We start from the raw sequence: 13,579 nt of genomic DNA, 5'->3' as shown, positions 1-13,579 counted from the left end.
CAAAAGTATGCTATCCCCTCTCTTTAAGTCTCACCCAACACTAAGAGAACATCTTCCTTCATGGGTCCCACCATTCTAAGTACTGTCCTCTCTCCTTTCAGAGATAGGTGTCTTAGAAGAATCATGTACATTACCTGTCCAAATTTCCTAATCTTTTATTCAACCTACAGTGATCTTGCAACACACCAGGCAGCCTCTCCATTGAAACTGCTCTCCTAAGATTACCAATTATATTAAAGTTTTCAAATGCAATAGCAACTATTCTTTATCATTCTTCATGTTTTTTCTGACTTAGCAGGAAATTTGGCTTCTCCATATCTTCCCTTTGGTTTCTCTATCTCTCTGCTTCTTCTTTCTCAGTGTCCTCTTTCTTTTTACCCCTTACATGTTGATGTTATCCATGGTTCCATCTTTTTCCCACTTCACTCTCACTCTACAAATGCTTTCTACATGACCACCACAAAACCTATGACTCCAAATCAATCAATTTGCCGTAACCTCCAACTTTGCACATGAATTCCAGAACACTCTCCTCAGACCCACATCTGTATTTCCAATTGGTTTCTCATGGGGTCCTTAAACTAAAGCATTTCTCCCAGTGTTTTGCTCCCCTTTCCTTGTTAAGATGAATGTCACCACCACCTGCTTAATAGTCATTCAGAAGTTGGAAGTTCTCCATGATACATTCCACCCTGTCACTCTTTGATGCAATTAATCAGGAATATAATTCAATTGTACTTACTAAATAAGTTTCCTTAATCTCACCCCTCCTCCCCGTTCTTCTTTACATACATTTACTGCAAGACTTTGTCACTTATAACCTAGATCATTGCCATAAGTTTCCCTCTAGTTCCTCCATGTCTTGTCTGGCTGCCCCCCAGTACATCCTCTACACTGCTGCTGTCATATTTATAAAACACACATGAGACAATATAACTCCTTTGTCTGAGTTCTTTAAACAGTTAATATAGCCTGCACAGTAAAGTTCAAATTCTTCAGCATTTTATACCAGTAATCTTGTGCACTGGCCATAAGCCACCTCTCCAGATTTATCACTCATTATCCACTCAAAACAACCTTAGCACTAGAGGTCAGAGCTAAGGTAGGTATCCCAAACATGATACTGAGATATTATTTTATTGTTCAAGATATTAATAAAATTCTTGTCAAATAAGCTTACAAAAGGGGGATAACAGATTTAAACACTGTAAAAGTCATTGAGAATATCCAATGAAGGAAGAGAGAAGGTAATGTTTTGGTACCAACCTCCTGTTTTTCACAGAATATCTATTAACATATCTAAAACTCAGTTTGGAAAAATATACTGAAGGGATTTGGCACAGTTTTTAACAATACTAAAAATATATGATGCTCCCTTGCTTCTCCATCTCTGACTGGAATGCCATTTATTAATTCATGTCTCCATTAAAAAATTCTCATTACTCATCCACTGTAAACCATAAACATATAAAATTGGAATATATATGGCTGAATATAGAGAAAGAGAACATGCTCTGTGTAAAATAAAAAGTAAACATATAATTAAAGTTGTCACCTCAGCTGCATAAAGTGGGGGGAACTGAGTTGGGGGAGATCAGAAGAAAATAACCTTGCAATCCCCTTGTTTACCTGGTTATCTTAGAGATAGGTGTCAATTTTTACTTCATCTATACAGAGGCTTAATTGTGAAGTGTGCCGATATTTACAATGCTCACATTTTCCTCAGGTATTGAATCTTTTATTATTATGAAATGCCTTTCTTTGCCACAGTGATATTTCTTGCAGTAATTCTAATGTGGAACAGATGGCGAATAGGGACAGTGTAAAGAGAGAACATGTTCATACTTTGTTTGCATAATTACAGGTTGATGTTTAAAATAATGGAAAATTGTGTCCAGGTGGCAGGGAAATGATGGAATGGAAGAAGCCAGAGAAGCTGCAGTGAGCTGGAACCATTGTAGGACCTGAAGAAGAAGCAGGAAAAACATGAAAACAGAGAGTGTTTCTTCCAATAATGGAGGGGAAAGTTCCAGTTGCAGGAGAGAGAAGCAATCAGCTGATGAGGAAGATTAAACTTCCCAACAAAGCCTACATAAAATCTCCAAGTTTGGATTTGCCATAGGTAATCAGATGACAAAGAAAGCATCAACTATATCAGTTCATCTTGGATAACAACCTAAAGAAATGGTTCCAACTCTTGCTCCAAAAACTCCCTTTAGGAGTAGCAGTTTTAATGAAGATGAAGACAGTGAGCCAGAGGAAATGCCTTCAGAAGCGGAGATGAGGATGAAGAATATTGGAAGGATACACCAACATCAGCAAGACCAAACTCCTTCACCAAGGGAAAGCATGGGTTTTCTGATAACCAGAAGCTACGAGGGTGAAATATAAAATCTTAACTTGGAAATATCTATGACCAGTAAAATTAAATGTTGTGATTTGAGATCTTGCTGTGAGGGTGTGGGGTGGTTGTATAGTTAAAAGAAATAGTTTCCTTTATCAAAAATAGTATAAGATGATCTTTGGGGCTGCCTTTTTAAAAGATTGATTCATACATTAATAAATGAGAGCTTGAAATTAGAGGTATTTTGTGTTTTACATACAGATTTCAAGACATTTGCTAATTTTGTAGTTTCATGTGATTGGTTTCCAATGGCTACAGATAATAAAGAAATAAGAAATGGTATGCTTTTTAAGAATTGCATTTCTTGACACAATTATTAGTACATTAAGAGAGAAACAAGTTATTGTCTATTTTAACTTGGTTCAAAATACAAGCAATTGTTCTCTTTTCTCCTTCTTACCTAAACTGCCTGGCTCCCAGGAACAATTTATAGAAAGGGAGCACTGTATTGAGAGGAGAATACTACTAGACTATTGACTGAAAATAAATTTAGATACATTTAAAATATACCTTTTTTTCCTATGGGTAAAATTGTCTTCCTTCAGGTGATCGATCATAAATGAGATATTGCATTACCTTCAATGGATACAGACTGAAACGCTTATTTTAAAATAAACATTTTTTGAATGTTACATAAACTTGAGTATTTGAAATTGCTCATTTACTTAATTTTTTTACCTTCATTAGTCTTCAGATAATAACCATTTGCTATCAATGTAAAAAAAAGTATTTTCAATGTACTTCTGTTTGTTTTTGTTATTAGCTAGTTCCTGTAAGCATCTCCACCAAAACTTGAAGTAAATCATAAATAAGCTGCTTCTTTTAAAATACAAACCACCATCAAAAATATAAATATACATATTGCTTAAATATATGGCTATTTTTACCTTTAAAAGGGCAGCATTAAATGAAGAGTGATAATAAGAGGACACACTTTCTGTTCTTTGTCAAAGCATTTACATTACTGTGTCAATTTGAATCTATTGTGTTCCCCAGAGAAGCCATATCACTTAATCCTCATTCAATATTGCTGAGTAGTCTCTTTTTTATTGTTTCCATGGAGATGTGACCCACCAAATTCTGGGTGGCAACTTTTGATTAGATGGTTTCCAAGTAGTGTGTGTCTACTCCCACTCAAGGTGGGGTTGGTTACTGGAGCCATTTAAGAGGGAACCATTTTGGAAAAAGCCACAGAATCCTCAGAGGGACCTTTAGAGATGAAGAAGGAATATGCCCCTGAGGGAGCTTCATGAAACAAGAAACCTGGAGAGATAGCTATCAGATGTCACCATGTTTGCCATGTGCCTTTCCAGTTGAGAGAGAAAACCTGAACATCACTGGCCTTCTTGAACAAAGGTATCTTTCACTGGATGCCTTAGACTGGATATTTTCATAGCCTTGCTTTAATTTGGACATTTTCATGGCCCTAGAACTGTAAACTTGCAACTTCATAAATTTCCCTTTTTAAAAGCCATTGTATTTCTGGTATATTGCATTCTGGCAGCTTGCAGACTAGAACAGCTACTAACTGTGAAATTCAGTTTGAATGGAACTAATTAATAGAGTAATATTGCTTATTTTAAGTGTATACAGATTTACCAAAAGCCTCTCAAAATCATATTTGGGTGAAATAGAAAGAACAAAAATGCATCCTTAAGCATATTCCATGAAATTTCTGACCACTTATGCATTGTTAGTTCTCTGTGTTGTAGGATTTGGTTTTGTTTTCAATATTTTTGTATTATATATGAACATTTCTTAATTTGAAAGTTAAATGCATCTTAAAAGCATAGTCACAAAAAAGCAAACATTCAGTATAATGGTTTCCTTAAAGTTTCCTACAATGTTAAATTTGGAGGTAGCTTCATACTTTTTTATTGGTTGTAACTGCTCACTGATCTCTTTTAATAAGGAATTATTAATTCTAGAGAGGCAGCCTGAATGTTGCATATCTCTAGCACTCCATTCACTTCAATGTAAGGTGAGAATAGGCCCCATTAAAACAATGGAAATATTGATAGAACATTTAGCTCTTACATGATTTAATTTTATCAGGATTTGTGGATTTAACTTTAATATAAACAGACTTTCCATTTTCATGCATTCTATTGTTTATGCTAAAATAAAAACTACCCCTCTACTATATATTTTTTCTTGAACCAAATGAAATATTGACCTAAGGTCAAGATAGGAGAAATGACTGAGAGAAATATATTTACTGGAATACCAATAAATTTGTCAAACTCTAAAATAAAGTTGTCCAGGCCTACTTTTTTCCAGGGGAGTAGTTGGAAGTGCCCTCAAGACCTGGAAACCTCCACTCTCTGGATGTCTAACACCCCTTTCCACATTGATCCAGGATGACTCTGAGCCCTAATCCCCCTCCCCAATGCCACCCTACACTGCCCTCAAGCTCTTCTAGGACACCTTGATTAGTAGTGACCCCAATGTTCCTTTAGTCTTTAGCCCTGACTTGGCCCTTGGAGTCTCACCTTGATCTCCCCACCTCACAACTTGGCACATCCTCAAAAAGACCTGCAGAGAGAGCAGACATCAATGTGAGGCAAGGCCCATGGGCCCCTTGAGTAGCCCCATGCCCCCATGACCAGGTGTGTACATGGGTCCTGCCCCGCCTCCCCACATGCAAACATGTCACTGGGGGCCTCCTGGAGAGCCCAGTCTGGATCCCTCTAGCCCTGGAGCACAGGGTAAGGCCATGGAAGAGTGGGAAACTGTGAGAAAGACAAAGCAGTGAAGGTCTGAGAGTAACCAGACTAGAAGCCAGAGTGGCATTGAAAACATGCATGAAAGGGAGGGTCCAAGTGTGTGTTATCCAATGCTCATGCCACTTTGCATATTTTTCATAAGTCCAGTGAGGCAAGCCAACCTCAAGCCATGGAGAGGTAATGAGTTATTTATGAGGAAAAGGCTCACTCTACCCAGACAGACCTCATTGCTTATTCCAGAGCCAGAGGGGTGGGTTTGGGCTTAAAAGGGGGTGAATATTTTTCTGAGGGTGTGTCTAAGAACTGTAATGGGGTCCCCACAGAAAGAGGGCACTTGAGGATGATTATTTGAAAGTATTTTTAAAAACTTTTAAATTATATAATATAACATATATACAGAGCAAATAAAGAAAAAAGCAAGTTTCCAAAGCACTCTCCAAAAAGTAGTTATATGAGAGATCTGTCATGGGCTACCATACCATCATCTAAGATTTTTCTTTCTAGTTACCGCAAAACTTTGGAGGCTGGAAGGAATATATATATTTTTATCACTTTTTAATTTTTTGTGAAAAATGACATATAAGCATAAAAGCAATAAATTTCAAAGCACAGCACAACAATTGGTTGTAGAACAGATTTCAGAGTTTGGCATGGGTTACAATTCCTCATTTTTAGGATTTTATTTCTAGCTTCTCTTAGATACTGGAAACTAAAATGTCAATATAATGATTCAGCAATCTACTCATTTGTTAAATCCTATCTTCTCTGTATAACTCCACAATCACCACTGATCTTTCTCCCTCTCTTTAGGGGTATTTGGGCTGTGCTCATTCTAACTTTTTCATGTTGGAAGGACTTTGATTAATAAGGGGTCAGGAGATGAAACTTGCTGATATTCTGGAAAGGCTGATCCTTTAAGGGAACTTATCTGGTCCAGAGACCCATCTGGAGGTTGTAAGTTTCGGGAAAGTTCCTCTAGTGCATGGGACCTTTGTAGAATCTTAGATATTGCCTGAGATGTTTTTTAGGATTGACTGGAATGGTTTTAGTTGGGGTTTGGCAAGTTATGATAGGTAGCAATGTCTAACTGAAGCTTGCATAAGAGTGACCTCCAGAGAATTCTCTTGACTCTGTTTGAACTCTCTGAGCCACTGATAGCTTATTTGTTACACTTATTTCCCCCCTTTTGATCAGGATGACATTGTTGATCTCATGGTGCCAGGGCTAGACTCATCCCTGGAAGTCATCTCCCATGCTGTCAGTAAAACATTCATCTCTGGATGTCATGTCCCATGTTGGGGGAGGGGAGGCAATTATTTCACTTGCAGAGTTGGGTTTAGAGACAGTGAGGCCACATATCAGCAACAAAAGAGGTCCTCCAGAGGTGACTCTTAGGGCCACCTATATGTAGACTAAGTTTAGTTGTGTAGTCTTAATGTTGTACTTTTATATTTTTTCGGACAATATTGAGCTTTTAAATGTTTATTAGAGGGAGTTGGAATTGAGGAGAGATTTTCCACACTTTTATTTTTTTAATTTATTTTTATTAATCAAAAAAAGAAAAGAAATTAACACAACATTTAGAAATCATTCCATTCTACACATGCACTCACTAATTCTTAGTATCATCACATAGATGTATGATCATCATTTCTTAGTACATTTGCATCGATTTAGGAAAAGAACTAGCAAAACAGCAGAAAAAGATATAGAATATTAATATAGAGAATAGAATTAAAATAATAATACTAATAAAATATATATATATATATATATATAAAGGAAAAAGAAAAAACAAAAACAAAAGATACAAACAAACAAAAAACTATATTTCTGGTGCAGCTTCATTCAGTGTTCCAACATAGTTAAATTACACATAGGTATTATTGTGCTGTCCATTTTTGAGTTTTTGTATCTAGTCCTGTTGCACAGTCTGTATCCCTTCAGCTCCAATTACCCATTATCTTACCCTGTTTCTAACTCCTGCTGGTCTCTGTTACCAATGATATATTCCAAGCTGATTCTCGAATGTCGGTTCACATCAGTGGGACCATACAGTATTTGTCCTTTAGTTTTTGGCTAGACTCACTCAGCATAATGTTCTCTAGGTTCATCCATGTTATTACATGCTTCATAAGTTTAGTCTGTCTTAAAGCTGCATAATATTCCATCGTAGGTATACACCACAGTTTGTTTAGCCACTTGTCTGTTGATGGACATTTTGGCTGTTTCCATCTCTTTGCAATTGTAGAAAATGCTGTATAAACACTGGTGTGCAAATGTCCATCTGTGTCTTTGCCCTTAAGTCCTTTGAGTAGATACCTATCAGTGGTATTGCTGGGTCATAATCCATTCTGCCAGTCTATGTCTTTTGATTGGGAAATTCAGTCCATTAACTTTTAGGTTATTACTGTTTGGATAATATTTTCCTCTACCATTTTGGCTTTTGTATTATATATATCATATCTGATTTTCCTTCTTTCTACACTTTACTCCATACCTCTCTCTTCTGTCTTTTTGTATCTGACTCTAGTGCTCCCTTTAGTATTTCTTGCAGAGCTGGTCTCTTGGTCACAAATTCTCTCAGTGACTTTTTGTCTATAAATGTTTTAATTTCTCCTTCATTTTTGAAGGACAATTTTGCTGGATATAGAAGTCTTGGTTGGCAGTTTTTCTCTTTTAGTAATTTAAATATATCATCCCACTGTCTTCTAGCTTCCATGTTTCTGCTGAGAAATCTACACATAGTCTTATTGGGTTTCCCTTGTATGTGACAGATTGTTTTTCTCTTGCTGCTTTCAAGATCCTCTCTTTCTCTTTGACCTCTGACATTCTAACTAGTAAGTGTCTTGGAGAATGCCTATTTGGGTCTATTCTCTTTGGGGTGCACTGCACTTCTTGGATCTGTAAATTTAGGTCTTTCATAAGAGTTGGGAAATTTTCAGTGATAATTTCTTCCATTAGTTTTTCTCCTCCTTTTCCCTTCTCTTCTCCTTCTGGGACACCCACAACACATATATTTGTGTGCTTCATATTTTCATTCAGTTCCCTGATCCCCTGCTCAAGTTTTTCCATTCTTTTCCCTACAGTTTCTGTTTCTTTTTGGAATTCAGATGTTCCATCCTCCAGTTCACTAATTGTAGCTTCTGTCTCTTTAGATCTACTATTGTAGGTATCCATTGTTTTTTCCATTTTTTCTTCTTTGTCCTTCACTCCCATAAGTTCCGTGATTTGTTTTTTCAGATTTTCTATTTCTTCTTTTTGTTCAGCCCATGTCTTCTTCATGTCCTCCCTCAATTTATTGATTTGGTTTTTGAAGAGTTTTTCCATTTCTGTTTGTATATTCAGCATTAGTTGTCTCAGCTCCTGTATCTCATTTGAACTATTGGTTTGTTCCTTTGACTGGGCCATATCTTCAATTTTCCGAGTACCATCCATTATTTTCTGCTAGTGTCTGGGCATTTGATCAGATTTCCCTGGGTGTGGGACCCGGCTGGTTGAAAGGTTTTTCTGTGAAATCTCTGGGCTCTGTTTTTCTTTTCCTGCCCAGTAGGTGGCGCTCGTGGCGCTCGTCTGTCTGCAGGTCCCACCAGTAAAAGATGCTGTGGCTCCTTTAACTTGCCAATCTGAATCTCGCAGTCAGCCCGGGAAACCGCACGTGGAGGGGGGGTTGCCGGCTGCCGCGGCTTGGGGGGGTGCCGGTCCAAATTGCCCAGCTGGCCCGAGACACCAAGCGTGGCAGGAGGGCCCCACTATCCAACGTTCCCAGTCAGACCGGGGAGCCACGTGCGTGGAGGGGACCCTAGTCGCCAGCCACCCCGGCCGGGAAAACGCGCGCCGCTCGGGTATCTCACCGCAGCGGATTCTCCCTGCCCATTCAGCCATTCCAGAATGGGGTACGCTGTCTTTTTGGTCTCTGTTGTGGCTCCGGGAGCTGTTTCGTATTGTTTCTGTTTCTTTAGTTGCTGTTCTGGAGGAGGAACTAAGACCCGCGCGTCTTACTAAGCCGCCATCTTCTCTGGAAGTCCACACTTTTATTTTGACTCTGAAAGCCAATGAAGAGCTGCCCATATTGGAAAACAGAAAACATGAATGTATGTGTTACTTGGTTCCTGTGTAAGGCAGTTTAGTTGAAATGCAGAAGACTAAGTTTTTACATTGACCTAGCTAGATGCAAAAGAGTGTGAACTTTCTTTCCTCTGTACATATTTTTGAGGAATTGGGTCACAAGTCCAGAAAAGATATTTTTCCAAGTGTACACACATTAAGAGTTAGAAGTGGAATTATGACTGCAAGGCTGTGCTAAGATTACTTGCAGTTACTTTCACTGGGACATTAACCTATGAATTAACCATAGCTCAAGGACATGTGGCCATATACTCATAAGGACTGACAAATATCTGGGGACTTAACTGAGATAACTGGCTGTTACTTCCAAGAGCTTGGCCCCCTCCTTAAAGGCCCATAACAAACCTGCTTTAGCCAAGGACAAAGGTCTAAAAAGTAAACAATCTCCCCAGAGGGGAACAATGAAACCACAGATGTAAAAATGACATTGTATCTTAATCTCAAACACTAATCTTTGTAAAACATTAGGTTTTAAGCCCCTTTAACGATTATACTAGAGACCCTAAGTCCTCATACTATATGGAATGTCTTTGTTCTGAAATTATATATTAATCCTTGTACTCCAACACTTGCAGATGCTAAACTTCCATGTGGTCACCACCACAGAAATACTTCTGTTCATAAGTCCCAGTAAACCCCTGTATGTCCCCATGCCTGGTGTGCCTTTTGGTCTCACAGCAGCCACAAAACCATGCTCTGCATGGATTTGGTCTTGGCCAGAACACTAACATAGGCGAAAGCAGGAGAAAACTGTCCAGTTTGGGCAAATTAACTATGATTCATTTGTCCAAATCATCTCCTAAAATCCCTTGCTTTTAAAAAAAAGTCAAAATGGGGAATGATTGTAATGATTATGGGGTTTCCTTTGAGGTAATTAAAGCGCTCTGGAATTAGGTGTTGGTGATGGTGCAAAAAACATGGTAATGTATAAAGTATAATTGATAGTAAATTTTATTTGCATATTTTACTGTGATTTTTTAAATTAAAAAAGAAAACAAATCTAGAAGAAATATAAGACTTTGAATAACATTTGCTTCTCAGTTGGGCTGAAGTCTTGCAAGAATATTAGGTCTGTGAAAGCTTCTGGCACTGGGGCCCTTCAATGATAGGCAGAGTTTCTGTCCAGGGAATTCACATATACTATGGCTTCCTCAGTAAAAATCTTCTAAAATCTACCTCTTTTCACAGATTTTAGATGGAATTGGCACCTGGGGAAAAAATCTGTGTTAACTCTACTCACAAGAAAGGGATGACACCTATGGGCCAGAGCCAGAGCTGATTAAACTCTTGGCAGGGTCTGATGTTCATGCTCCATTACTCCTCCTCACTCCCCAGTACTTCACTTTCAGTTAAGCACTAGAGGAAGAAACCAAATCAAGACCTTAAACTCTGACTCAGTTCCCAGTGGCCTATAAGCCATAACACTCAGTGCCAGATTGAAGCTGTTGTGCCCCAGAAAAGTCATGTTTTTAATATTCGTTCAATACTGTTGGGGGGATCATTTTGATTAAGTAGTTTTCTTGAAGAAATGGCCTGGCCAATTGTGTGGGGGACCTTCTGATTAGGTGGTTTCCATTTAGATGTCTCTTTATCCACTCAAGGTGGGGTTGTTTACTAGAGTACTGTAAAAGGGAATCATTTTGGAAAAAGCTTTAGAGTCCTTTGGATAAAAAGTAAGAAAATGCCCCCACAGAAGCCTTTTGAAATGAGAAGTCTGGGGAGAAAATAAGCAGATATTGATACAATGCTTTTCCAGCTGAGAGAGGTCTTCTGGACCCTGGCCTTTCTTGAGTTAAGGTACATCTCTCTGGATGCCTTAGTTTGGATATTTTATAGCTTTAGAACTATAAACTTGCAACTTAATAAATTCTCTTTTTAAAAGCTGTTCCATTTCTGGTATAGTGCATTCTGGCAGCATTAGCAAACCAGTACACATACCAATACTGTGTTCCTGAGCTGGGTCTGTCCTTGCTTTGATCATTAAATATGTTTTGTGAAGGAAACGCTAATATTAGCTTTCATTTTAGAACTAGCTTGGGAGATCCTTGGTGCTTCTAAGTATGTAACTTGGCTCAAGGAGTTTCAAAGAGTAAATTCTCCTCTGATGTGGGCATGTGTGAAGGTCTGTAGGCATTCAAATGCCTGATAGAGGTAGAAACTTCATTTGAGTCTAGAAGCCAGAATAAAAGTGTTTTTTGTGGAGCTGATTTAAAACCAGCATGGCAGGGTCAGAGCAAAAGTGTTGTAGAGGATTAGAAAAAGATGGAGAGGAAGGGAAAAACTAGACTGCAACAATGAGAACCACACTGAAGAATCATGGGTTTCAATGCATTTTAGACTAGATTGGACTTGATGGGTGCATTTAAAGATACTTGAGCATGGTGTATTAGTTACGATTCTCTAGAGAACCCTAGAGTCAACAGGGAACACTTGCAAATATAAAATTTATAAAAGTGTCTCACATGACCGCAGGAACACAGAGTCCAAAATCCACAGGGCAGGCTGTGAAGCCAATGACTCTGATGGATGGTCTGGATGAACTCCACAGGAGAGGCTCACCAACTGAAGCAGGAATGGGGCCTGTCTCCCCTGAGTCCTCCTTAAAAGGCTTCCCATGATTAGATTAAGCATCACTCATTGTAGAAGACACTCCCCTTTGGCTGATTACAAATGGAATCAGCTGTGGATGCAGCTGACGTGATCATGATCTAATCCTATGAAATGTCCTCATTGCAACAGACAGGCCAGCACTTGTCCAATCAGATAAACAGGTACCACAACTTGGCCAAGTTGACACATGTCCCTAACCATGACACATGGAAAGGGCACAAGCAGAGATAGGCCACAAAAAGTGACTTTTGGGGACAAGTTTGCTGATCAGGGTGGAATGAGGCTGATTTATAGAATAAGGAAAGGTTCAGAGTTACCATGGTGTTTTGTGATGCCAGGGCCCAGGGGTAACTCATTACAGGAATCCCAGCATTTTTCAAGCTGAAGCAAATATTTGGCAGATTAAAACATGATAAAAACACAAAAAAGTGGTCCATTTCCTACAGCAGTGCTAAATTAACAATGATTACTGCCTCTGTTGCACAAAATGTGTCCCTGAAAAAAATGTGGAAGGAAACACAATATCCAGAATTCTGCATATTCTTAATAATGAAAAACTTCTGCAAGAAAAGTATACAGAAGCTAGGCCTGGCATGTACAGGAGTGTGTGAATGCACATATGAATGTATTTGTGTGTGTGTGTTTTCATTCTTGTGTTTGAAAGTGTGCATAGGCATATTTGGAGAGGTGCATGCATGTGTACATTTGTATGTAGTGGGGTGGTGGCATTCCTGAAGCCATGAAAAGGTACTCTACAGAAATGGTTTTTCAGTTCTGTGTTGGACTGTTTTCAGCCACTGCCTTTTGAATATCATTGACCTGCCATTACCCTAACATCAGCAATCAGTGGCAAAGGCCCAGAACTCTGATGGGGGTGTCAGAAGAACTAATTCAGAGAAGGACTAAAGCCCTGCTGGTTGATGAATCAGGGAGAGGAAATTGGGACTGATTTTCCCAATTTGGTGATGCTCCCTTCACCAAACCCAAAGGACCAGCAGATTCCAATGTAGTCCTGGTGCCACTGACTCTGGGGTCTGAAAACTGAAGCCCAGACATGGTTACTTGTTGCATACAACCCTACATATGAGTGACCCTGGGTATTGGCATGTTTCATTCTTATACAGACTTGATATGATGCATAACACAAACACTATCCACTTTCACTTTCAAGAACTCATCATTCGACCTTAGTTAAGATTCAGCTCCAAGAGACAGGGCCAAGATGGTGGCTTAGTGAGGTGTGGGATTTAGTTCATCCTCCAGAGCAGCCAGTAAATAGCCAGGAACTGTACAGAATGACTGCTGGGCCATGTCAGTGACTGGACACACAGCATACCCCAGTCTGGACCAGCTGGACCAGCTGTGAGATCCCCCAGAACCGTGAGTTCCACAAACTGTGGTGGCCAGTGCCCCTCCCCCACAGGCCCCTTTCCAGAGGGGAAAGGAATGAAACTTTACCAGCAACAGGGGCTGAACACAACCAAGCTCCAGTTGTGGAATTAATTAACAAATTCTGACAACTAAAAATAGGTCTCCAGCTCAGCTGAAACTCCAGTAAAAGCAGAGGTTGTTGGTTTTTACCCTAGCACAGAGGGGGCAGGGGGCAGGGCTGATGGAAAAAGAAAACAAAGAAACAGGTTTTTTTGGCTCAGATAGCACATAATACTTGAAAAGGTCTGGGTCCTGAAGGAAAGGAGGGGGCACATCGGAC

At 39.1% G+C, this 13,579-nt stretch overlaps 1 pseudogene; it reads left to right on the top strand.

Moving 5' to 3' along the window:
* The first annotated feature begins 1,912 nt into the window (after positions 1–1,912).
* Positions 1,913–2,423, top strand: LOC143673162 (PEST proteolytic signal-containing nuclear protein pseudogene; annotated as a pseudogene).
* Positions 2,424–13,579: the final 11,156 nt, after the last annotated feature.

The sequence above is a fragment of the Tamandua tetradactyla genome, unplaced genomic scaffold (assembly GCF_023851605.1).
Source record: "Tamandua tetradactyla isolate mTamTet1 unplaced genomic scaffold, mTamTet1.pri scaffold_156_ctg1, whole genome shotgun sequence".
Taxonomy (NCBI): Eukaryota; Metazoa; Chordata; class Mammalia; order Pilosa; family Myrmecophagidae; genus Tamandua; species Tamandua tetradactyla.
Note: the sequence above shows the minus strand (reverse complement) of the source record. Positions and strands in the feature narration are given on the sequence as shown.